At 45.2% G+C, this 23,776-nt stretch overlaps 1 protein-coding gene across 12 annotated transcripts in view; it reads left to right on the plus strand.

The window, feature by feature from the left end:
• jakmip3 (Janus kinase and microtubule interacting protein 3) overlaps nucleotides 1-23,776 on the plus strand; it is a 416,080-nt gene that overhangs the window by 384,661 nt on the left and 7,643 nt on the right. For 10 of the 12 annotated variants that reach the window (XM_038773519.1, XM_038773515.1, XM_038773525.1 and 7 more), the window contains one exon: nucleotides 15,671-15,745. The exons of 1 other annotated variant lie outside the window; for it this stretch is intronic. The gene's annotated coding sequence lies outside the window, so the exon portion shown is untranslated. Of the gene's footprint in view, nucleotides 1-15,670; nucleotides 15,746-18,846; nucleotides 18,940-23,776 lie in introns of those variants that run through there. One more of the 12 variants, XM_038773520.1, reaches the window with a different exon arrangement.

Genomic DNA, 23,776 nt, shown 5'->3' on the forward strand with positions numbered 1-23,776 from the left:
TGCACACCCTCTCTCCTACTGCATGACCACGCTCCTCACTGCGAACCGTCCAACTGTATCTATCCAACTGCACCCCCAACAGATTCCTCCCCCCCCCCACTGACTGTGGCCCCCTTCCATGACTTTGGCCCCCTCTTAACTGCACCCCCCCCCATGCTGCATACCACCTCCCAACTGTATGCCACCCTCCTCCCCTCTCCCCCGCAAGTACCCACAAACTGTGTTCACCCTCTCCACACACCGCTCATCCTCAACCCAGGACCACCTGACATCCAGCCCCTGGAGCAACCCACTTACTTTACAAATTTACCTTCACCCTGGCTCAAAAGTGGCTGGACCTTTAAACGCAACTGATTTGCGGCAACGAATGCTGTAGAAAATGGGGTGTAACCTCCTTGTGTCTGACTCTGCAGCCCCAGGAGTCTGCAGAGGGCCTCAGGCGTCAACACTACTGCACAGTTCTCACCTGGCCTGAGTCGGGAGTGTGCTGGATTGAGTCTGCAACCCTTGGACGTTCAACCAAAACGTACAGCTTTATTTAGAAGATAATAATAATAATGATAATAATCACTTATTGTCACAAGTAGGCTTCAATAAAGTTACTGTGAAAAGCCCCTAGAGATGCTAACACTACAGGTTGTGACGTTAGACTGCCCGTTGGCCTGCACAAATAGCCTGTGATGTCACATTACACGATTGGTCTCTTAAAGTGCCCCTGTTCCACTGCAAGGCTGCTGGTGAGGAAACACTCGAAATACCACAAATCCACAACAGGAAGGTCAAAATCAAAAGGATTTTCAGATAGGAGACTGGGAGGGGAGTGGCAATCTGACTCTAATTGTCACTCCGCAGAGGTTCAGGTCCAAATCCACCCTGTTGCTCCCCTTATCTTGGGCGGCATTCTCCCCTACCCGGCGTGACGGAGGGTCCCAGCTTCGGGGAGTGGCGCCAACCACTCAGGGGTCGGGCCTCCCCAAAGGTCAGGAATTCTCCCCACCTTTGGGGGCCAGCCCCGCACCGGAGCGGTTGGCACCAGAAGACTGGCGCAAAAAACCGGCGCCCCTGGCAGCGGGGCTGGCCGAAAGCCTTTCGCCGGTTGGCGCATGCGCCGGCAGTGATGTCAGCGGCAGCTGGCCACTGACGTCACTGCCAGCGCATGCGCGATGTGGGGTTCTCTTCCGCTTCCGCCATGGCGGAGGCCGTGGCGGCCGCGGAGGAGAAATAGTGCACCCAGGGCACTGGCCCGGAGTCTGAGCGGGGGGCCCCGATCGCGGGCCAGGCCACCGTGGGGGCACCCCCCGGGGTTCGATCGCCCCCCCAGGACCCCGGGGCCCGCTCCCGCCGCTGATCCCGCCGTTACAGAGGTGGTTCAAACCTCGGCGGCGGGAGAGGCCTCCCAGCGGCGGGACTTCGGCACAACCGATCCGGAGAATCACCGCAGGGGCCTCTCCGATCGGAGTGGTGAGATTCCCGCCACCGCCACTTCCCGGGTGGCGGAGAATCTCTGCCACGGTGGGGGCGGGATTTTCGGCGGCCCCAGGCGATTCTCCGACCCTGCTGGGGGTCGGAGAATTTTGCCCCTTATCTGCATGTTTTCTTGTACGCTGGCATTTTGTCCCAATTCTCCACTTTCAATATGGCTACAAAGTAATTTCCTTTATTGTCCATTACATCCATCTTTGACAGGCCCATGTTCCGCAATCTCATCCATATACTTAGAAAAATTGGGGCTAGCATGTTTAATATTTCTTTTCTTGTATTTCTTATTATTTCATATCACTGATGCACTATCAATTACGACGAGACGAGAGTAGAGAATAATCGGGGCTTTATTACGCAGAAATGTGGAGCCTTCCGCAGCTGCTGCTGAAATGGCTGCAGCTCGGAGAGCCCACACATTTATACTCCGCCTACTGGGCGGAGCCAGCAGGCAGGGATCTACCCCTGAACCTGTAGTACAGGGACCTTACCGTAATACCCTTGTATGCAGTACATAATGGTGGTGACTACCACAATCACTGTTCTTTTGTATCGTTCTTGCAGTCCACTACTTCTCTTTATAGTTGTTCAAGCCTTTCCCTTTAAGTAGATAGCTCTAACCTCATGTGTTGGCCTTGGCTGCTCATCGACAGAAGCACAACTTTTGTCATTAAACTTGGTGCAATCCTCAATCAGGAGTGCAGTTTGGGCCTGCCAACTGAAAATCCAGACCCAGCCTGCAAAATGATTTCACCATGAGAGATATTCTTCGACCTAAATTGTTGCCTGCAATGGATTTCCACCAGTCAGCCTACAATCCTTTCTGCACGGGGCCTCAGAATTAAAACAAGCATAGGTAAGAGTAAAGACTGACCCGGGCGTCTGAGAATAAAGCCACAATCTGTTAAAAATGGTCTAATTTACAAAACCACAAACTGCACCGAAACAGGAAGAGTTATGGAACGCAGCACACTGTGCCTCAAAAGTACATCATTGAATATTTTAGCCTTCCGAAAGTAGGCCTGCCTTTGCAGAAAGAAACATTAAAACATTAAATCATTAAAGAGAATGGCTGCAATAAAGTCAAGAGCGACAGAGAATTGTATGCCTGCCTTAGCCTTTCCCTCGGTGGTATTAAAACAAAACAAAACCATAAAACCTTGAATACAGGATTATTTTATTGTTGTCCAGTATTGAATTAGAAATAACAGAGACCAGAAAATGTACTTTCACTTGTCTCATTTATCTTCTGACAGTAAGGGCCAAGTGTGAATGTTGAATCATCTCAGCAAGTTTCATTCATCGCTCAAATGTTACAACCTTTTTCATACCTCATAGGTTTTATTTGTCCTGATATTCGTGATGGGTCCGCTTCGAAAATTATTAGAATCTTACAGAAATGACTTGTTAAATTTGAAGTGTTCAAGTGTTTAAATCTGGAATATCCCGCAACGGGCCCTACAGGGTTGAAATTATTATCTTCCCCATGCTCCTTGCGGAGTAGAACTCCCCACTAGGGGCAGGGGGATCTCTAAACTACGTTTCTTTATTTTACTGACGTGGACTCCCCGTGTCCTTATTAAAGCATCAAACTTATGAATTATCTCCTTTAAATAACACCGTCCATTTTAAAGCAAACATTTTTGAACATAAAGTGAGTCCAGATTGGAGGTGCCTTGCTGGAGAGTCATGTGCCACTTTGCCATCATTCTGTTTGAACAGTTAAAAAACATTTGTTTCTCTGTTTACATACAGAAATGTTTCTTCTTCCTAATTAAATTCCTAGCAGCAGATGGTGCTGTGGCACAGTCGACTGCTGCTCCAACTTGTTACAATGGTACAGTAGTGTAAAACCTGCATCATGTACCTAGCCTTACAAGTTAACTGATTGTTCATGTGGTGCTTCCTAGTGGTCAGGACTAGAATGTCATTTGCTCGAACGTTGGGAGATTTCTTCTCAATAGAGAATATTGCAAGCCAAGCGGCGTCCTGAGACTACTAGAAAATAACATAACTTTTAAAAAATAGGAAATTCCTCATAATTACACCCGCTCTCTAATCTCATCAGTAATCCACAGAGTTTCAGAAACATTGAGGTGAATTCTCTGTTTGTATGGCGAGAAACACGAGGGATTCCCGAGGGAATCCTGCTATCAGGCCGCCATTTTAAGCAGACAGCCCGATAGCGAAGTCCCTCGGCCGGTCACTCCCCCACCCTCACCCCTCCCCACACGCATCACAAATCAGCCCCCCATCTACATCGCAAAGCAGCCCTCCCCCCACTCCTGGCAATTCTAGCTGCCTCCTTCTTCCAAGTACAGGGGTCATCCTACCCCCGCACCCCCATGGACTCTCTAACGAGGGAGACCCCCGGAACCCCCTAACTGAAGGAACTCCCCCATAGAGACCTCCTAACTGAAGGGACCTCCACAGAGACCCCTTCACTAAAGGGACCCCCTCTCAAGGACCCTCTGACTAAAGGGACCCCCTCCCCACCCACAGAATCTCCAGGAAAAAGACCCCTGTCGGGAAACAAGAGAGCAGTCCAGAAAGGGGCAGTAAAAAAAATCACAGCTGTTACACTTAACTGAAGTTCCAGGAGCCCATTCCTCAAAGGGGAATCCAGCCCATTATTTTTTTATTTCCCAACATAGGAAGTCTCAGTCTTCCATGTCCATATACTTTCACCTGTTACACTTTTCAGTAGGTGTCATTACAGAATAATTAAGGGCAAGGACTCTGACTGTATATTTTTCCACCCTGGTAAAAGACAGGATGATGGGAGTATACCTATTCAGCTTCACACATAGCCAAGGTCCCTATTTATGTGATTGACATCAGAGAAATGTAGGAACAGTAATATCCATTTTGCCTCTCAAGCCTCTTCTGCAATGCAGTGAGATCATGGCTAACCTGTCACCTAGCTTCATATGTCCACTTTGTCTCATATCACGTAATATCTTTAGTTAGAAGTCAGGAGTGTAATGGAATAATCTCTACTCATGTCGATGAGTACAGTTCCAAAAAACACTTAGGAAGCTTAACACCATCCAGAGCAAAGCAGCCGCTTGATCACCACCCCATCCATCTTAAACATTCAGTTCCTCCACCGCCAGCAAATCGGCAGCAGTGTGTTCCATACTACGCACCAAGGCTCCTTCAACAACACTTTCAAACCCATGACCTCTACCACCTAGAAGGACAAGGGTAGCAGATGCATGGTGACACCACCACTTACAAATGCCCCTCCAAGCTTCACACCACTCCACCTGGAATTATTTCACCATTCCTTTGGTGATGCTGGATCATAAATCATGGAACTCTCCAGCAATATGGGAATAGGACACTGGGTGTACTACACCAAAGTTTATGGAACAATACAGTTTATGCAGCAGTTCAACAAGACGGATCTCCACCAGCACCTTCTCAAGTGCAATGGGCAACCTTACCAGTGACACCCTACTCCCATGAAATAATAATATATATATATACTTCCAGCCTAGGGTGTGTGCCTGTGTGTAGTTTGCACTTTCTCCTCGGGTCTGCGTGGGTTTTCCTCCGGGTGCTCTGTTTCCTCCCACAGTCCAAAGATGTGCAAGTTAGGTTGATTGGCCATGCTACATTACCCTTAGTGTCCAAAGGTTAGGTGGGGTTACTGGGTTATGGGGATAGGGTAGAGGTGTGGACATAAGTAGGGTGCTCTTTCAAGGGCTAGTATAGACTCAATGGGCTAAATAGCCTGCTTCTGCACTGTAAATTCTATGATACTATAGGCTGTTTCCTTTTGTTGAGCTGGGACATTTTCTGTTTACAAATCTTTAGGATCATAAGATTTGTAGTCACTTGCCAATGTTCATGTACATTGCCTAGCAAACAATGACAGCATTCTGTTCAATTATTGGATAAATCTCAATACATCAAGTCGTCCTCATAAGACGCCCCACTTTAAGTTGTTTTGTTTCAAAGTTGTTTCCGTTTTGGATCTGGTTTCCCCAGTTAAAGTCACGATTTCCACTTTAGAGTCATTTTATTTTCATCGTCTTCCTCGTGTCATCGCCACACATTTGTATTAACATCCATCTCTGTTGGTTCTTACACCGTCACCACCCATTATCATTGTGCAGCAAATACCATAGAACATAGAACATTACAGTGCAGAATAGGCTCTTCGGCCCTCGATGTTGCACCGACCTGTGAAACCACTCTAAAGCCCATCTACACTATTCCCTTATCATCCATATGTCTTTCCAATGACCATTTGAATGCCCTTAGTATTGGCGAGTCCACTACTGTTGCAGGCAGGGCACTCCACGCCCTTACTACTATCTGTGTAAAGAATCAATCTGTCCTGTATCTATCTCCCCTCAATTTAAAACTATGTCCCTTCCTGCTAGACATCACCATCCGAGGAAAAAGGCTCTCACTGTCCACCCTATCTAATCCTCGGATCACCTTGTATGCCTCAATTAAGTCACCTCTTAACCTTCTTCTCTCTAATAAAAACAGCCTCAAGTCCCTCAGCCTTTCCTCATAAGATCTTCCCTCCATACCATGCAACATTCTGGTAAATCTCCTCTGCACCATTTCCAATGCTTCCACATCCTTCCTATAATGCGGCGACCAGAATTGCACGCAATACTCCAAATGCGGCCGCACCAGAGTTTTGTACAGCTGTAACATGACCGCATGGCTCCGAAACTCAATCCCTCTACCAATAAAAGTTAACACACCGTACACCTTCTTAACAACCCTCTCAACCTGGGTGGCAACTTTCAGGGATCTATATACATGGACACCGAGATCTCTCTGCTTATCCATACTACCAAGAATCTTACCATTAGCCCAATACTCTGTCTTCCTGTTATTCCTTCCAAAATGAATCACCTCACACTTTTCTGCATTAAACTCCATTTGCCACCTCTCAGCCCAGCTCTGCAGCTTATCTATGTCCCTCTGTAACTTGTAACATCCTTCCGCACTGTCCACAACTCCACCGACTTTAGTGTCATCTGCAAATTTACTCACCCATCCTTCTACGCCCTCTTCCAGGTCATTTATAAAAATGGCAAACAGCAGTGGCCCCAAAACAGATCCTTGTGGTACACCACTAGTAACTGGACTCCAGACTGAACATTTCCCATTAACCACCACCCTTTGTCGTCTTCCAGCTAGCCAATTTCTGATCCAAACTGCTAAATCACCCTGAATCCCATGCCTCCGTATTTTCTGCAATAGCCATTGTGCAACGGCTCCCTTCATGTAACATCAAGTCCTGTGATCAATCAGCCCATTTGTTGAGGAGGCTGTTGGTACTGTACTTGAGGCAATATCAATTTGGAAAATAACCTAAAGGCATCCAAACCCAGAATTCTTTTTAAGCAAAAATTGCTTAATTTTTGCAGCACATCAGTGAAGTTGGATGATTTAAAACATCTTGAGGCTGCTGAATGAAATTTAATTTGAATTTATATAGGATTTCTTTTCTATTTAGTGATTTATTTTATTTTTGAAATTATTTCAGCTAAGTACGCACAGCGCTACACATGTAGTGTTCAGTATTTCAACCTGTACATTGTTTTTTTATGGGTGAGAATTGTCTGACGGAACCTAACTCCAGCTTTAACACTGATTCCTATGGGAACTCATGATTCACCAAGTTGTTTACCTTTCAGTGGTGATTTCCAGGAACCCAACAACTTAAACCAAGGACTTACTGTATATAAATCAAGAGAATAGGAAGTAGTGTTTAATTGATTGATAGTTCCCTTACCTCATGATCGGAGAATGCATACATTATTTTGGCCCCAAAATTGTTCCACTCTACAATTGTATCGCTAAAATATGGGCATGTTTTGTATAGTGAATTAGCACATAGTTTGTAGATTTATTTATTTTCAATAGCCAAGAGGTGACCCATGATTAGACAGCTGAAGTTTGACATTTTTAAAATTATCTACCCCGAAAGATCAAAATACAGAGCAGAGTCACGTTGTTAAGTTACTGCAGAGTGATATTTAGTCGATGTCAGCTATCAAATAATTTTTTTTCCCACATACTCAGTAGAGTCCCCGTCTACAGATTTTCAAGATCAAAACAGCTCCTATTACCTATTCAGTAATAGAAAGAAAACTGAGTACATAAAAGTTTGGAAAAAAACTCAGAGCCTTCATTCATTAACAAAGTGCTCTCTCTTACAACAGTTGACTATTAACGGATATTGACATATTTTCAGAGGAAGTCGGGAGCTTTCAAAAACAATTGCTAACCTCTAACTGAGTACTTATAAAACTTAAAGCAGGGCACACAAAGGGGTGAAATGCTTGTATGAATTATTCAAGAACAAAGATACTTACACCTGGTTTTGCTATTTTTTAAAGGCTTTACAAGTAAATATTTGAACTATTTTATGAATGTTATACTGTATCTTTGTATTGATTTATAAATTATTGTACCCCGAGTACAATTGGTAGTAACAGTGATGCAATTTTACTGTCAGCCACAAGCTTACTTTTAATTCATTAGGAAATAAAACAGTGTTCCACCAAGAAGAATTTACCCCTTGTTCAGATTCCTAGATGATCAACTGAATAACGGGAAGAAAAATAACATTTTATTATTAGACTCTTGTGGGTGAAATTGAACTATAGTGTCTTCTAGTGCATTAAGTCATCATTCAATTCACAACTTCACCTCTTCCACAGCTGTCCGTCTCATTTCTTTTTGTTTAAAATGATTTTAATTACATGCAAAGTTACGGTTTATGGAACCATTTGACAAAATCCATAAGCTGTGTGAAATGTTCAAAATATTCTATCAAAAGCTGAGGCTCACCATCTGGACGCCTTTTAAAAAAACAACCAGTTAAAAACAGTTGGAAATTTTCTGTTGCTTCCATTTTTAAGTAGTTTGCACTGTGACAAAGCTAATTAGAAGGAATGGCTTGGAGGAGGCATTGGTCCCAATTTAGTTAGAAAGATGAACGATCATACTCATGGCTAAAACCAATAGACTCTGAATTAATGATTTTATTGGCTGATGTTAATTCAGCTTCCTTACACTATCAAATTCAGTACCCCATCCAACTCAGAATTCAACAATGTTACAGAACCAGAGCAAAACTGGAAGTTTAAACTACAGAAGAAGGCCGTTCAGCACTTTATCTCTTTACTCTGCACCATTCCCATAGTTTCTGTTCAAAATGTTTGTCTGCACTTTCTTTAAAAATGTGATGGCCTCTCACTGAATTACTCCCTATGGCAAGTCATTCTCTGTTTCAAAAATTCTGTATAAGACATTTGGCAGAGTTTTCCCATTTCTTTTCAAAGTGTTGTCTGGCGGCTTGTCGAGTTTTCCTGCCATATTTTAAAACACTTAAAGAAAAAGAAATAGAAGGGGCAGGCCCCACGACATCTATCTGCGAGGTGGGTTCTGAGTGTGAGGCAGGATACAAGGAGTTGATAGGCGTTAATGAGAGTTTGATGTGGTGTGACTTTTGTGAACATTTTCATTGCTTTCTTTTGAGGTTTCTGCATATTGACTGGACTTTTCAGGACATTTCAGTTTTGTAAAACCTCTCTGAGAATTTCAACACATTTGTGCCTACCCTGCATGGGTCAGCCCCATTTGTATCTCAACAGATGGATATTGTTTACTCAGCAGGGGGCATTTCCTCTGAGGAGCAAGAGAGGGGACGAAGAGAGAGGAATCCAGGTGGTTGCAGGTCTAACCTTAGAGGAGAGGCGCAGGCACAGGGTGTTCAGGTCTGGTAGGGACGGCAAGGAGGGCAGGTAAGCAGAAGATGCCTCTATCCAGCTGCCAGGGTCTACAGGCAGCGATCCAACTATCTCAGCATGACAGACGCCCAGTGACGCAGGAGGCTTTGTCTTTCAAGGGAGACTGTCACTTCCATATATCAGATGATTGAGCCGGAGATAGTCTCCAGCTGTGGGCAGACACCCATTTCCTGTGGCTCTCAAGGCCTTAATTTTTATACCTGTGGGTTTTTCCCACAGTGGGTCAGTGGGTGACCTTTGTGGAGTCTTTGTTTGTGCATGGCTGCGTCAAGCTGGTGACTTGTGCTATGTTCAGATGGGTAACAACCATCATTTAATTCAGGATGGACCAAGCCAATCAGGCTGAGTGAACCAGAGGCTTTGCAGCTATAGAGGGTTCCCCGCATCCAGGGTGCCATTGGTTGCATCCATTTAGTCATCAACGTGCCAACCAGTCAGCCGAATTTGTCAATAGAAAGGGGTACCACTCAATAAATGTTCCGATAATAAGTAGCCACAGGACTCATATTCTCCAAAATTGTGGCAGACACCCTGGAAGCTCCCACACACTGCATCACTCACAAGTTTGTGGCTCCAGCTCAGCTTAATGTGCTGGATGACAAGGGGTAAAAGGTGGCTCATGACGCTACTCAGGCACTCAAAGACAGAGGCAGAAGAAACGTGCAATTGCTGTCTTGCCTTCACAAGGACGATAGTGCATAGGACAATTGGTCTTCTTAAAATGAGATTCTGATACCTAGACTGCTCGGGGGGGAGGGGTGGGGGCTACAGTGTCTGTCAGAGCGCGTGTTGCTCATAGTCATTGTGTTTTGTACTCTGCATAATGTTGCACAGGCAAGGGGAGAACCACTGGACCAGGAGGACAGAGAGGCCATTGCACAACTTCAGAGGAAGAATTAAAGCATGAGTCTGATGGGAACCCCAGGCCCCTGTGACAGCGTGGATGCATTTGTGCACCGAGCTTTGTGCGATCCCGGACAGGTCTCATCTGGGTGGCTGGAAGGACCCTGTTCCGTAGATGTTCAGGGCGATCATCACCTTGACGGCCACCGGGAGTGGGTGTCTTCCCCATTCCCCCAACGCTGTGGTGACTTAGGAGGAAGGCCACCATTGCTGGTGAATTCAAATATCCATTGTCTGCAGGGGGTGAAAGGTTGACATGTTAGCATGGTGTGTGCCGCCACGCGCAACCAGGTCCACCGTGCTACACAGTGGCCCGGGTTGGCATTGCGGACTCTGCACCTGCCCCCCTCCTGTCTTTACCCCGGCCCCATCAGTGCCAGGCACCAGGTACCATCAGCTGGCGAGGCCCTTGCAAGTGGCCGCGTTTTTCGCTGCCACCTGAGATCTGAGAAAAGTTGCGGGGCAGAATTTTTTGTTGGCTGACGACAGAATCGGGACACTTGATTGGGCGGAGAATTAGTTCTGACACTGAAATCCTAGGGGCTACTTTGTGCGTTGCCCTTGGGTGGACCGCGTGATGGCCTGCCGATGGGTACCGGCTGGTTGGGTGGGGGGCTGGTATGCGGAGGGTGCGGTTCGGGGGTGGAGGGTGGGGCTCGGGTGCAGGGGTGGTGGTTCGCTGTCACCAGGCACCAGGGTGGGTGGTCAGTGGGGTGCACAGCAAGACAGTTGACTTGCAGGTTGCGGCAATGGTGGTCCATGTGCTGTGGGGGGGGGGATCACTCAGGGGGGGGTCACCCTGGCCCCAGGGCCCTACCCCCAACACCCTCTGGCCCTGATAATGCCCCCTCAACCCCCAGCCTCTCCGTGTCGTATCTCCTCTCTCTTCCTCATCAACTACGGCACCTGTTTCATGACTTTCAAAAGAACAAGTGAACCCCGCCATCGGCAATTCGCCCCTGTGAAGGCGGAGAATCACGAAGGCCCGGAGAATACCACGTCAGGCCTACTAATGATATACCAATGGCGTTTACTGTACATGCGGAGTGGAACGCAATGACGCCGCTATTGAGGCACTGAAGAATTGTGATTTGGTGTGAAACCGGCGCCCGCCAGGATTTCAGTGTCAAAACATATTCTCCGCCCAATCACGTTTCCCGATTCTGACGTCAGCTGACGGAAAATTCCGCCCTGCGTCTTTTCTCAGATCTCAGGCGGCAGCGAAAAACGCGGCCACTTGCAGTCCAGCCCACCAGGCATTCACATCACAGGTCACATTCTCACCTACCTTTAACGGTTAAAACATAAGTGAGAAAGGAGTTTTAACTTAAATATTCACTTCGAATACTGCACAAACCTTGTTCTAAGCAGGTTGATAACAAATGAGCTCTTACAATCAATGTAACTTGGGATTTGAGGTCAATGTATTCATTAAAAAGTCATAACACCTTAAGGACAAGTCACGATCAGGAAATCCTCCTTGGTCTTTAAGTTAATTCAGTTTAATTACTTATATGTGATTAGGTTTAATAATCTGGTTTCGTAATTTGATTTTTCCTCAATTTTTGAAGAAAAATTCTGCTTGAAAGTAATTATATTTATATATTCAGTAAACTAAAACAGGTATTCTGATTCAAAAGTGAGTTGCTAATCATACTTTTCTGGATCAAGTTCAAATTAGATTATTTAATTTATGATAACATATTAGTTATTCACGTGGATAATGGAAAGCTGGACATTTTTGCCATGTAGATTCATTGTTGTGTTCTGATCACCTGTGTGTTTGAGGGTTGCTGGATCAGTGTAGATAAATGTGTGGTAATAGCATTATGAATGATAGCTGAAGCTGATGTATATTAAGTAAAAAGTAAGTAGTGTCACCATAGTCCCAGATGACCAGAGGCTGTTTTCCCCTTTGAGGGGAGAGCTGAACGGTGGTGATTTAACCTGAGGATCACCACACTTCTGGGACTTGACTATATAATCTAGACCGACACCTCACTGTCGCACAAGGAGAGTGATGCACCTTTGGAGGTATAAAACCTACAGTGCAGAAGGAGGCCATTCAGCCTATCGAGTCTCCACCGACCAAAAGAGCATCCTAACCAAGGCTCAATCCCCCACCCCACCTTATCCATGTAAACCCACCTAACCGTTGAATAATAAGGGACAATTTAGCACAGCCAATCCACCTAACCTGCACATCTTTGGACTGTGGGTGCAAACCAGAGCACCCCTCACGCAGGTAGGGGAAGAACGTGCAAACTCCTCACAGTTACCCGAGGTCGGAATTGGTGCTGTGAGGCAGCAGTGCTAATCACTGTGCCACCATACCGTCCTGTTTAGATGAGACATGAGACCAAAGCCCCTGCTTTCTCTCTCAGGTGACATAAAAGACCACACATACCATAATTTGAAGAAGGGCAGGGATTTTCCCCTAATGCTCCTTTACCTTTGTTCTTCAATTAGCACCACTGAGGATAGATTATCCATGCATGGAATCTTTCATTGGTGCAAACTGGCTGCTCCACATGCCTGCATTACAATTGGCACTTCAAAATTACTTCTTCTGCTGTGAAAAGAATTGGGAAATAGTGAGGATGTTAAAGGTATAAAAACATAGGAACACTGAATTGCTAGACAAAAACAGACCAATGTCCATTCATTTACTTAGTGAAATGAAATGAAATGATAATTGCTTATTGTCACGAGTAGGCTTCAATGAAGTTACTGTGAAAAGCCCCTAGTCACCACATTACGGCGCCTGTCCGGGGAGGCTGGTACGGAATCGAACCGTGCTGCTGGCCTGCTTGGTCTGCTTTAAAAGCCAGCGATTTAGCTGAGTGAGCTAAACCAGCCCCTCATGGATAGTGCTATCCTCATGGTTGCCTGATCCAATGATAATGGAGCTGTTAACAAATCATAGTAATCTCTATTAATTAATTTCCTGCAGTGGTATTTTAATTAGTGTGATTTTACAGTCGGCTAAATTGCTAATCTTTGCGCCATCCATCTCTGTATGATTGTAAGTTTGTTTTTTCGCCCCCTAGGAGGGGAGCAGCTGGCCTACACTCACTATCTCCACATCACAGTCATCAAAAACAAACCCATGCCCTGCCACTCTATGATTGATTAATTCATGGGCTTCGTCACTGTTGGTGACATTTATTCCTGTACCTAATTTTTTCAGGACTCTAATGCTTTATCAATGTAGGGCTTAAGTCAACAGCCTTTGGCTCAGAAGCAAGAATGCCACCACCAAGCCTTGTGTGAAAATTACTTGGATCAATGAAAATGAGTCAAAGTTTAACTTTATTAAGACCCAGTTAACTAAGTCATGATCTGGTACCTGAACATTATTTCCAGCAATGGGGTTTTAGGTAGTGTATTGCTGTAGCTGCTGAAATTGCTGCAATTTGTTCTCTGTCTTCATTCTTCGACCATTTGTCTCCCCTTATCTGATAACAGTGTTGAAATATAATTCTACGGGAGCCCATTAGTCCCTCACCTGTACTTTCTTCACCTGTGAGCGTCAACAATGAGGTTTGAAATTATTTAGCAATGGCGAGCTGAACTTGATTGTTCTATTTATATCTAGCAAACACCCTGCCTGACTTTTTAAACATCTTTTTTCACTAATTCTAGTACCCCTTCAACATTGGGCAATGTAACATGGGCTAACCTGCTGCCTTTCTGATTGTTATCACTTAATTCACATTGTACAGTGCATTTCACCTCTGGGAGCTTTACCTGTAATTTAAACAAGAGCATTAATGAATACCGATCAGACAGACTAATGCTCAATTTCATGCACTGAAGAAGCATTTCCTACTATTAGTGGAGATGCTATTCATTAACAAAGTTACCATTATGTGTATATCTCTTTTGATGCTGGAAAATCTATGCAAGATTAGAGCTGACACTGTCAAAAGTACAGTGGAGGGGTATACTCAGCAGAAAAGCTGTTTTTACATTTGCTGTAGGAGGATTGGAAATTCATTGCACATTTGTAAATATATATGAATTTTCACATACAATTTGTCACAGTATAAAATAGATTGCAAAACAGAGCAGAAAATGCACACATTTCATCTTACAGTGAGTTCTGATTTTGACTGGGCTGTATATCAGGGGAAAGCCACTCCCAGTCACATCCACGTGCCATCTACCATCTAGTGATGGAGTGCCTTTGTGAGAGGCTTAATGATAGATTGCCAGCCAGCCCTGATTAGGAAGTAAGAAGCATATACTGATATAATTTAAAGTTCAGCATGTATGGAGTGTCACACACATCACATTTTAAAATCTATGTTTGTTACGTCTAAAATGTTGGCTTAAATAATCCCAATATGATAAACAGGCAATGGTGATTCAAATATCAGCACTTGAGCTGTGACCTGCATGGCTATGAATCCAGTGCAGGAAGGTGAGATTAGGCAGGGCATGGACACAATGGACTGAATGGCCTCTGAAGGTATTGTGAATTTTTGATGATTCTCCACTTAGGACAGACTATCACCAATTGGAAACCAGAAACCTCTAAAATCAGCATTTAAGCTCATTTTGTTTGCCAGTTGTTTTCGTTTTACCAATGGCAACTAACCAATCAAGTTGCACAATTACTTGCACAGCATTTTAGTGGTCAATTTGCTAAAACAACAAACATAATGGGCGCAATTCTGTGACCTCGTCGCAGCGGACTTGGTGCCAGGATGAGGGTGTGAATCTCGCGAGAAGCTCCCACTGGCTGAGATCCAGGCGTGCATATTTAATGGTTTATTTAAATGCGCATTCAACGGATTCATCCGGGGCTTGGGATTCACTGGGAAACCAGGACGCCATTTAGTACTGGTCCACACAAATGTGGATGAGTCATAATGGCACCTGGGGGGGGTCTCCTCGACCATTGGAGACCCCTGGGTAATTGGGAACAGGGCAGGATGGCACTCCCTCTGGCACCTGAGTACCTTGGCAGTGCCAGGCAGGGACACTGCCAGGGTGCCAGGATGGCAATGCCCAGGTTCCAGGGCCACGCCCAGGGGTGACTTTCTCATAAGAGGTCAGATGAGAGATGGCTCGAGGACTCCTTAAGCGGTAATTTGGGTGAAGGAGGCCTCAGTGCGGGCACTGAGGGGATTTGAAAGATCAGGGCTGCGTTTAAAATTGGTGCCCTGATCCGTAAGTAGTCTTCCTGCACTGGCGAGCTGAGCTCGTCAGTGCAGGAAATTACTTAAAAATGCGATCTCAATGGGGAGTTAATTACCAAGGCCAAAATAAACAGCAAAGTGTCGTTGAATAGCGGGGTCTTCCTCAGCACTGCAGACGCCTAGAAACACCTCGCTAAATGTGCCGTTAAGGTCCACTGAAACGCCCCCAATATTTATTAAAATAAAAAATTTGAGAAATAATTGAAATATCAGTATAATTATACACGGACTGTTATCAACCTCATATTGTAGCCTTCCTTCCCAAAGGCTTCGTTTTTTTTTTTACAGGTTTGGGTTAGTTTTCTTCATGAAGCAGGAGTTGCTCATGTCAATCTTGCATCCCAGCTTTCCTTGGGGCTTCAGGTATGTACAGTGTGTTTACCTTGCTGCCTCTTTCCTCATTAATCATGTTTTTTTAGTGGGCATCTCAGCATGTGCCTACCTCCAGGCCCGTATTTTGTGTCACCTTCATACTTCACTGCCTCTCGCAGGACAAGACCGTATTGGACTCTCACTGTCCTGCTGCTGGATTCCAGACCAGGATTCAGTTGAAACAAATACCAAAGAACTGAACTCCTGTTTTACGCACAATTCCCTAGAATGTATCAGTAGCATTAATGGTCCTTCTCTGGTTACACTGAGGTGCTTGTTGACCTGCTCCTCAAATTGCTACAGTTCTGATGGTGAAGTAGTTTCCACAAGGTAGCTTCACAGCAATTATTTACAACAGGATGACCTGCTGAGCCATTTCGGAAAGAATTAAGAGTCAGCTACACAAAGTGTGACTGCGGTCACATGCAGGCTAAAACACAGTAGGGGTGGCAGGCAACGTCCCTGAGGCACATTTGTGAAACAATTGGGATTTTACTACAATACACAGTTTTATGATTATTTTATGTTGGTAGCTACAAGTTACCATATCTGTTGGAAACAGATAAATGGACAGATGCAAAAATATACTTCCAGGAATCAGACAAAAGCAGCAAATATGGGGTGGGATTCTCTAATTCCATGTCCATGCCTTCGTAAATGCCGTCGCATTTTACAATGGCGGTTCACGCCGCTCCAGCTGCAGATCCCGGCGCGAATTGTGCGTCACAGGATCTGCACATGCGTGGTTGCACCGGAACCAACAACCACCGACTGGCGCGGCGCAATTCCCACCCCCGCCATAACCCTGGCGCCGGAGAATTCGGCAGCTGGCAGAGGCGGGATTCACGCTTCCCCCCCGCCCCTGGCGATTCTCCGACCCGGCAGGGGGTTGGAGAATCCCGCCCCATGTTTGTGGAAGGGGTAGTAAACAAGTGGGCTGTTTTGTCTTGGATGGTGTTGAGCTTCTTAACTGTTGTTTGAGCTGACTTATACAGGCACGTGGAGAGTATTCCATTACACTCCTGGCTTATGCTTTGTAAATGGTGGGCAGGCTTTGCGGAATCAGGAGGTGAGTTACTCGTTGCAAGATTCCTAACCTCTGACTTGCTCTTCTAGCCATCATATTTAAATGGCTGGTCCAGTTCAGTTGCTGGTCGATGGCAACCAACAAAGACATTTCCACATTTACAATGGTGATCTTTCACTTGACAGATTGACAATTGTCAAAAGTAACAACCTGGCAACCACATTATTTAATGGCCAATTATATTTTTCAATCACACTACTGTCATCACTCATCTTTGTGAGGCACCTCAAAATGGTAGAGACCTGGTAAGACTGGTCTCGACCATTTCCCCGGGGGTTCCGTGGTCTCCTGCTGGTGTTAAGCTGGGATACCAGCCAAACTCTGAGCAACATTCAGGCAGAAAGATTTGTCCATTAAATACAGAGTACATAAAAATACACATCAAAATACCACTTATTTTAAATGTAATACTCTTTCAGGCTGCATCTTTGACTGTCAATCTGTAATCTTCGCACTATTGTGAAGCATCTTCAGGTACACTTGACTCAAATCAGATCCCGATAATTTCACTCTGCTACAGCCTTTGGAACCAGTAGCTGCAGTAAAACTTGAGCATTAGTGATGTTCCCTCTCATTGTATAGGTGTAGAATAATGATGTGTGAGGTTGAAATCTCTGCGGATCAAATATTTCAAAAAGGTATTGCCCGCGCAAATAAACTGGTCACATCATATTCCTTGTCACAGTTGTTAAGACAACGATATCTTAGTACACTGTCATATGTTTCTAGGCAAGTAATATCATAAGGTCAGACTGAGGTCATGCTTGGTTGCTAAGCAAATTTGGCCATAAAAATAGATCTCTCTGAAATGGGCAGGCCAAGTTCCAGAAGTGAATTTCAGAAAATGCAAAGGTAAAATGGGAAATTACAATACCTGACATATAACTAAAGGTTTGAGAACTCCAGTGATTCATTAAACTGTGTTCTGCAATAAAGTTGTTGAATTGTGGATTTTTTCTAATCCAGTATACTTGGTCACCTGGGAGTGGAGCAGACAGTAACCTAATTGATTGTCCGTGCGATGCCATAAACCATGAGAGTAAAGCTCAAGATTTGATTACAACCTGAGGTTCTTACTGCCTGCTATTATTTATAACCCAGATCAATTTTATACAAGACCCTTATTAAATTCTTGCCTCAGTGTTTGCTGTAGGTGCAAGCACCAGCTGTGTCCTCAATGTGTGTCGAGGCTCACACAAGAACTCTGGCAATTATTAGGCAATTATTGTGAAATAATCAGGCATTATTCACAGGCGTGGGGTCATCTACACAATTGAATGTTAGAAAGACATCAACGTAATTTTTTTTGCACGCAGGATGGAGAATCAGGCACAGGGGTTAGCACACCCAATTTGTGGTGGTCCAGATTTTCATCAATCACGATTAAATTGTCAAGCAAAGCTTTCCAGACATAGATTTCATAGAAGTTACAGTGCAGGACGAGGCCATTCAGCCCATCGAGTCTGCACCGGCTCTTGGAAAGAGCACCCTACCCAAGGTCAACACCTCCACCCTATCCCCATAACCCAGCAACCCCACCCAACACTAAGGGCAATTTTGGACACTAAGGGCAATTTATCATGGCCAATCCACCTAACCTGCACATCTTTGGACAGTGGGAGGAAACCGGAGCACCCGGAGGAAACCCATGCACACACAGGGAGGATGTGCAGACTCCGCACAGACAGTGACCCAAGCCGGAATCGAACCTGGGACCCTGGAGCTGTGAAGCGATTGTGCTATCCACAATGCTACCATGCTACCCTAACACTAACCCTAACCATATTTGGCCTTGACATGACGCTATGCTAATATTAGTGTTATGGCAACTTCCTCTGCAAGTCCTGAAGTAATTGGGCAATCCAATTTTAGACACTCTGGTTCAAATAGCCAATGAAGGATGGGCATGAAAACACACGGGAATTCATTGTGGTAATGTCCGAAGAGACTGGTTTAGAAGACTTTGCCATCGCACATCAAAACAGTTTTGCCTTTTCTTTTATAGGGCAAATTTCACAAGACTTCAAAATGAATATTGGATGGTACTGATGGCATTGTCTGAACTTGTATTGCCTGATAACTCCATAGTACATCACCAAATGTTAAAAAACATCACGAGAAGAAAAAGATCAAAAATAGGAATTAATACATTTCCTGTGTTTTCATTTTGCCAATATCTTTGTACCTGGCAAATAAAGTAAAACAGTTCCATAAAGCAACTGTTTGCAAATATATCTCATTACATTTTTACTTTATTCGTTATGATAATTACATTTGCCTAAAGTTAGCACAGTATATTTATTTTGTTTATGTGGATCAGATCATTCAGCAAACTCCCATGTGTGTGGATAAGATGTTTGTTATCAATGTCCAGTAAAGGCACAGAGCTGCAAACACAAACCAACAGCTGAATGGGTGTTTAAATAAAGAGCCTTTCAGGAACTGCTAATAAAACATGGTTTTAATTCAGCCGTGAAATATGGCAATGTGAGACACTATAGGCTGAATTTTCCAGCAGGCCTTGGAATTCCAACATTCGGTCCATATGGGGGTTGTGAGCCATGCAATGTTGTCCCTACCTCCACCAGTGCAATCTTCCCAGTGGCAGCCTCTCCTAATTGATGGCCTCCATGCAGGCTGCCCTAATAAATATGGTGGGTCTGTTCCCAAAGCTGGAAATCCAACCCAAGAAGGGAAAGACTGTAAAACAGGGGAATAGGAATGCTGGTTTGAACAGCCTTGTAAACTTTAAAGTGGAACATCAGTAAAACAGGGAAATAAGAAACTGGTCCAAACTGTTTTTCCCTTCTGGGTACCAACGTGCCCTGGGCGATGTCAACCAGGCAGCCGCACAAGACGAGATAAGTGCTGATGAGGCAGGCAAGCAAGTGAGAGTGCATCTAAACCTGGAAGGTTGGCAGAGTGAAGGGTAAACCCCTCCAGCAGAGTAAGATGGACATGGTTAAAGCCTTTTAACCCTGCAGGCCCATCATTAGAGTATGGAGCTCCTGGCGCAGGTGGCCACACGGCTTGCCACTGGGAAGCCATTAAGCTGGTGGCCTCTGTATTCAGTGGGCTCCGCTCCACTATCAGGAAATCCAGGCTGAAAATGGCCCCTAAGAAATATATCTTCGTCACCCCACTTGGCCGTCTGCCTCTGTGGAGTGGATAGCCAAATGGATCCCTGACTGAGCCACAAGATCGGGAATGCATCAGTGAGCCATCCCAATACAGGCCCCCTATTTTCCCGACCCCTCCCTGTCTCTAGCCCACCCTCTCACCACCTAGAACTCTTCAATTTAACTAAATGGTACCAAAGTCCCACAGCAAGCGCTTTTAGCCGTGTGTTTCCAGCACTCGTAGTGCGGAGAAACACACGGCTATAAATCGGCACTCACATTAACTAAGGGGCCTCAGTGGGGAACCAATGGCCAAGGCCGCATATAGCTCTGTTTTCTGCACTGAGGAGTTCTGCTCGCTGGAACTCCTCAGTATAGCGAGTGATCGGCCTGTCACTTTTAAATGGCGTCCCGATCTCTGAGGTCCCTGATGTGATCCCCCAACCCCTCCCAAGACCCAACGCACTATGGGAGGGTCCCCATCTCCTTCCCAACAGCTGCACAGGGCACCCTGGCCCAATCGCCATTACAAACAAACGCCAACCTGGCACCCTGGCTATGCCTTTGACAGCTGGCAAGAACCTTGGCAGTGTCAAGATGCCTGGGTGGCCCCAGCAGTGCTGGAGTACCACCCTGCCCATAGAGCATGCACCAGGAGGGCATCCGATCCCCTCGTAGACCCCCACAAGTGTTATTCCGTCTGATCCCTGTTTGTGGAGATCAGTACTGAATGGCGCTCGCCCAAGGTCTTCGAGGCAAGGGAGATTGATCCTATGCCTCGGGTGCCTCGGGAATGTGCACATTAAAGTGGAACTAGCTGTCTCGCTATAATATACAGATTTGCCTAAAAGTGATCCAGCCCACAATGGGCGGGATTTACTTCACAACATCTTATGAAATAGATCTCGCCTGGTGGTTCCCAGGAGTGGGTTCTCCCAGCTTCTATCAGCCACGCTGCGCTGTGGCAAGCTGCTTTTCGGGTGCAGCGTGGCCATTCGATCGCATCCTATAATTGGTACATTGAAATTTTTAGTGTGATACATTAACAAAAAGATTTGTAGATGAGACAAAACAAATTGAGTGTAATGTTATAAAAGTTATCAAAAGGCAGCTAGAACACGAAAAGATGTGGAGCGATTGAGCAATTAATCCAATATTTCTTTCTGCGCTCCTGATGCCTGCACCATAAATCATTGGTAACATCCAGAAAAGAGGCAGAACAAAAAGGCCTAAGGTACCTAAGTTTAATAAGTGTTTCAAAAAGATGCTAGACAAATGATTTCATAGATTAAAGTCTGACGATCCAACATGTGGGGTTGGATTCTCCGCCCCGTCGCGCCACATTTCAGGTTCACCCCGCCGGCGGGATGCTCCGTTACCCCTGCCGGTCAATGGGGTTTCCCATTGTGGGGCAGCCCCATGCCGTCGGGAAACCCCCGGCTGCCGGCAAAATGGAGCATCCCGCCGGCGGAGAATCCAGCCCGTGGCCTTGAGGAAAATGATGCCAGATTTGTTTTTGGTTATTCTCATTGTGAGAACAATAATATCCCCCTTTTTTCTTTTTTTAAACTGGAAGCATTTTACAACAGAAGAAAAGGTCAGTGGATCCATTGAACATCCAGCCCAGATAGTTTAATCATATTTTAGCCTGTGCACACAAAATAAAGCTGCACTGCAAAGTAATATTTAAACTATTTTATCATTGCTTTGGATTTTGATGAAATAGTTTCCCACCACATTCAGTGTCTTTTGATGTTTACTAACATGAACAAGGAAGTAAGAGGCACAAATGTATTAAGAGGTGCAAACAGCCATAATATATGACACATTAGGACAGGAGATGTTTCGTGTTACCATATTATGTGGACTAGAATGGATAAAAAGTAAATCAACAGTTCAATTTCAATTTATAGATTATTAAAATGAACCAAAGGTTATTAAGGGTCATTTTGTGAAAAACGTAAAATGATCCATTTGTGATGGCGGTTTTAAATTCTCACAGCCATATGGTGCCATAACCTGCCAGAGCCCACAAGAGGATTTGTTGACTGGACAGATGGACCCTGATAGACAGCTCCTCTCAAACCATCTGCTGAACCTAGATTGGGATTGCACTGACAATGCCTGATGCTTTGGTCATTAACCCCTCTGAACATCATGGCTAAGCAATGAGTAATGGGAAATCTAATCTCTTGGACACAAATCAGTTTATCAATCTACTATTACAGGTCTCCCAGAGACAGTAGATGCAGCATGTGATAAGTGCATGTAAGCGATAGCATCCATCTTTTTTTAATGGTGTGGAAAATACTGATTATGAGCTTGGATATGAAAATAATTTAGTCTGTTCAGAATGTCAAATGAAATATTACAAATGCTGTGACTTGTTAACTTAGTGGTATCTGTTAGTTTTTCACGGGGCTATAAAGGGTACCTTATTGATTAACCCCGATTGACAGATTATACCTATCAGAAAATGATGAGCAAGTTGTCTCTTTTCTTCTGAAAAAAAAAAGGCTGAGGGGTCATCTAATCGACATCTTTAAAATATTCCAACTTTCTGACAGAAGAGGGGCAGAGGACTGAATTTTCCTGGCCCCATAGAGACGGAGGTGAAACGTTGAAGGTGGGGGCAAGTTGTCAGGAAAATAGGTGAAACAATGGGCTAGATTCTCCGGTCCGCCAAACGTGTTTCTCAGCAGCGTGCCATTCCCTGGAGGCGGGATTCACTTCTTTCACTGCTTGTCGATGGAATTTCCCAATGACGCCACCCCACGCTACTGGGAAACTCGGACAGGGGTGCGCTGCCTCGGCAAAAGAGAATCAAAATGACTGGAGAATTCTGGCCAATGTTGGGAAGATTTCTTGACACGTTTCCACCTCCAGAGGACATTCCCAGCAGCCTGGTGGGGGAATCAGGGTCACCTGCCCAGTCCAAATGTGACCCTGAGTCTGACAGCCAAGGAGGGAATTGTGTCCCCACTTGGGGCTATATTGCAACAGGGTCAGTATTGTCCCAATGTCAGAGTGGCTCCCCCACTATGTACAGATGCACCTGCTCAATTTTGGTAGCTTCCCATCAACTGGCTGGGTGGCTATCGGAACCATTGGCTCTATACCACAGTTCTGACAGAGCCATGAGGATCAATTGCCTCCTCAACCTGATCCGTTACTATTCCTGCTGATGGGCTTCCCCCTCCACCCCTGCTTAAGACCTCTTAATTTGTTGACTTTTCTTCAGACAACTGACGGCACCTCTATGTTGTGGCACCATCGCGCTCACATGCCTGCCTCTACTGGTGGGTCTGCTAGCCTGATAATGTTCAATGGGTGTTTGCTTCCATGGTCCATTCATTGTCCATAATTGGATAGGGCTCCCTGAGGCAGTTTCTTAAATGGTAGAAGATTGCAACCAACGTCCCTCCACTGCCACTTCTAGATGCCTGACCCGAAACTGAGCTGCATGTAATATTACACTCACTCTAATTGAAATGAGTTCTCATTGAGCATGTGCAAACTTGCGATCTAAATTAACTTTCGGTTGATAATATTTTTCCTGCTGTCGTGATGTTCACAAATGAGAGTCAGGTGAGCAGATGTGTAACGTACATATGGCGCTTCCCTTTGACCATGGTCAGCGGTTGCGTGGGAACTGATGGAGCTGATTCAATCAATCCCGTGTGAATGATATTAGCATTGGGGTGGGGTTCTCTGCTTCCCCCAACCCTGTGTTTCTCGGCTGTACGCCATTGACTGGTGGCGGGATTCTGTCCTCCTCCCACTTGTCAATGGGATTTTCCATTGAACCCAACATCA

The sequence above is a fragment of the Scyliorhinus canicula genome, chromosome 16 (genome assembly GCF_902713615.1).
Source record: "Scyliorhinus canicula chromosome 16, sScyCan1.1, whole genome shotgun sequence".
NCBI classification, from domain to species: Eukaryota; Metazoa; Chordata; class Chondrichthyes; order Carcharhiniformes; family Scyliorhinidae; genus Scyliorhinus; species Scyliorhinus canicula.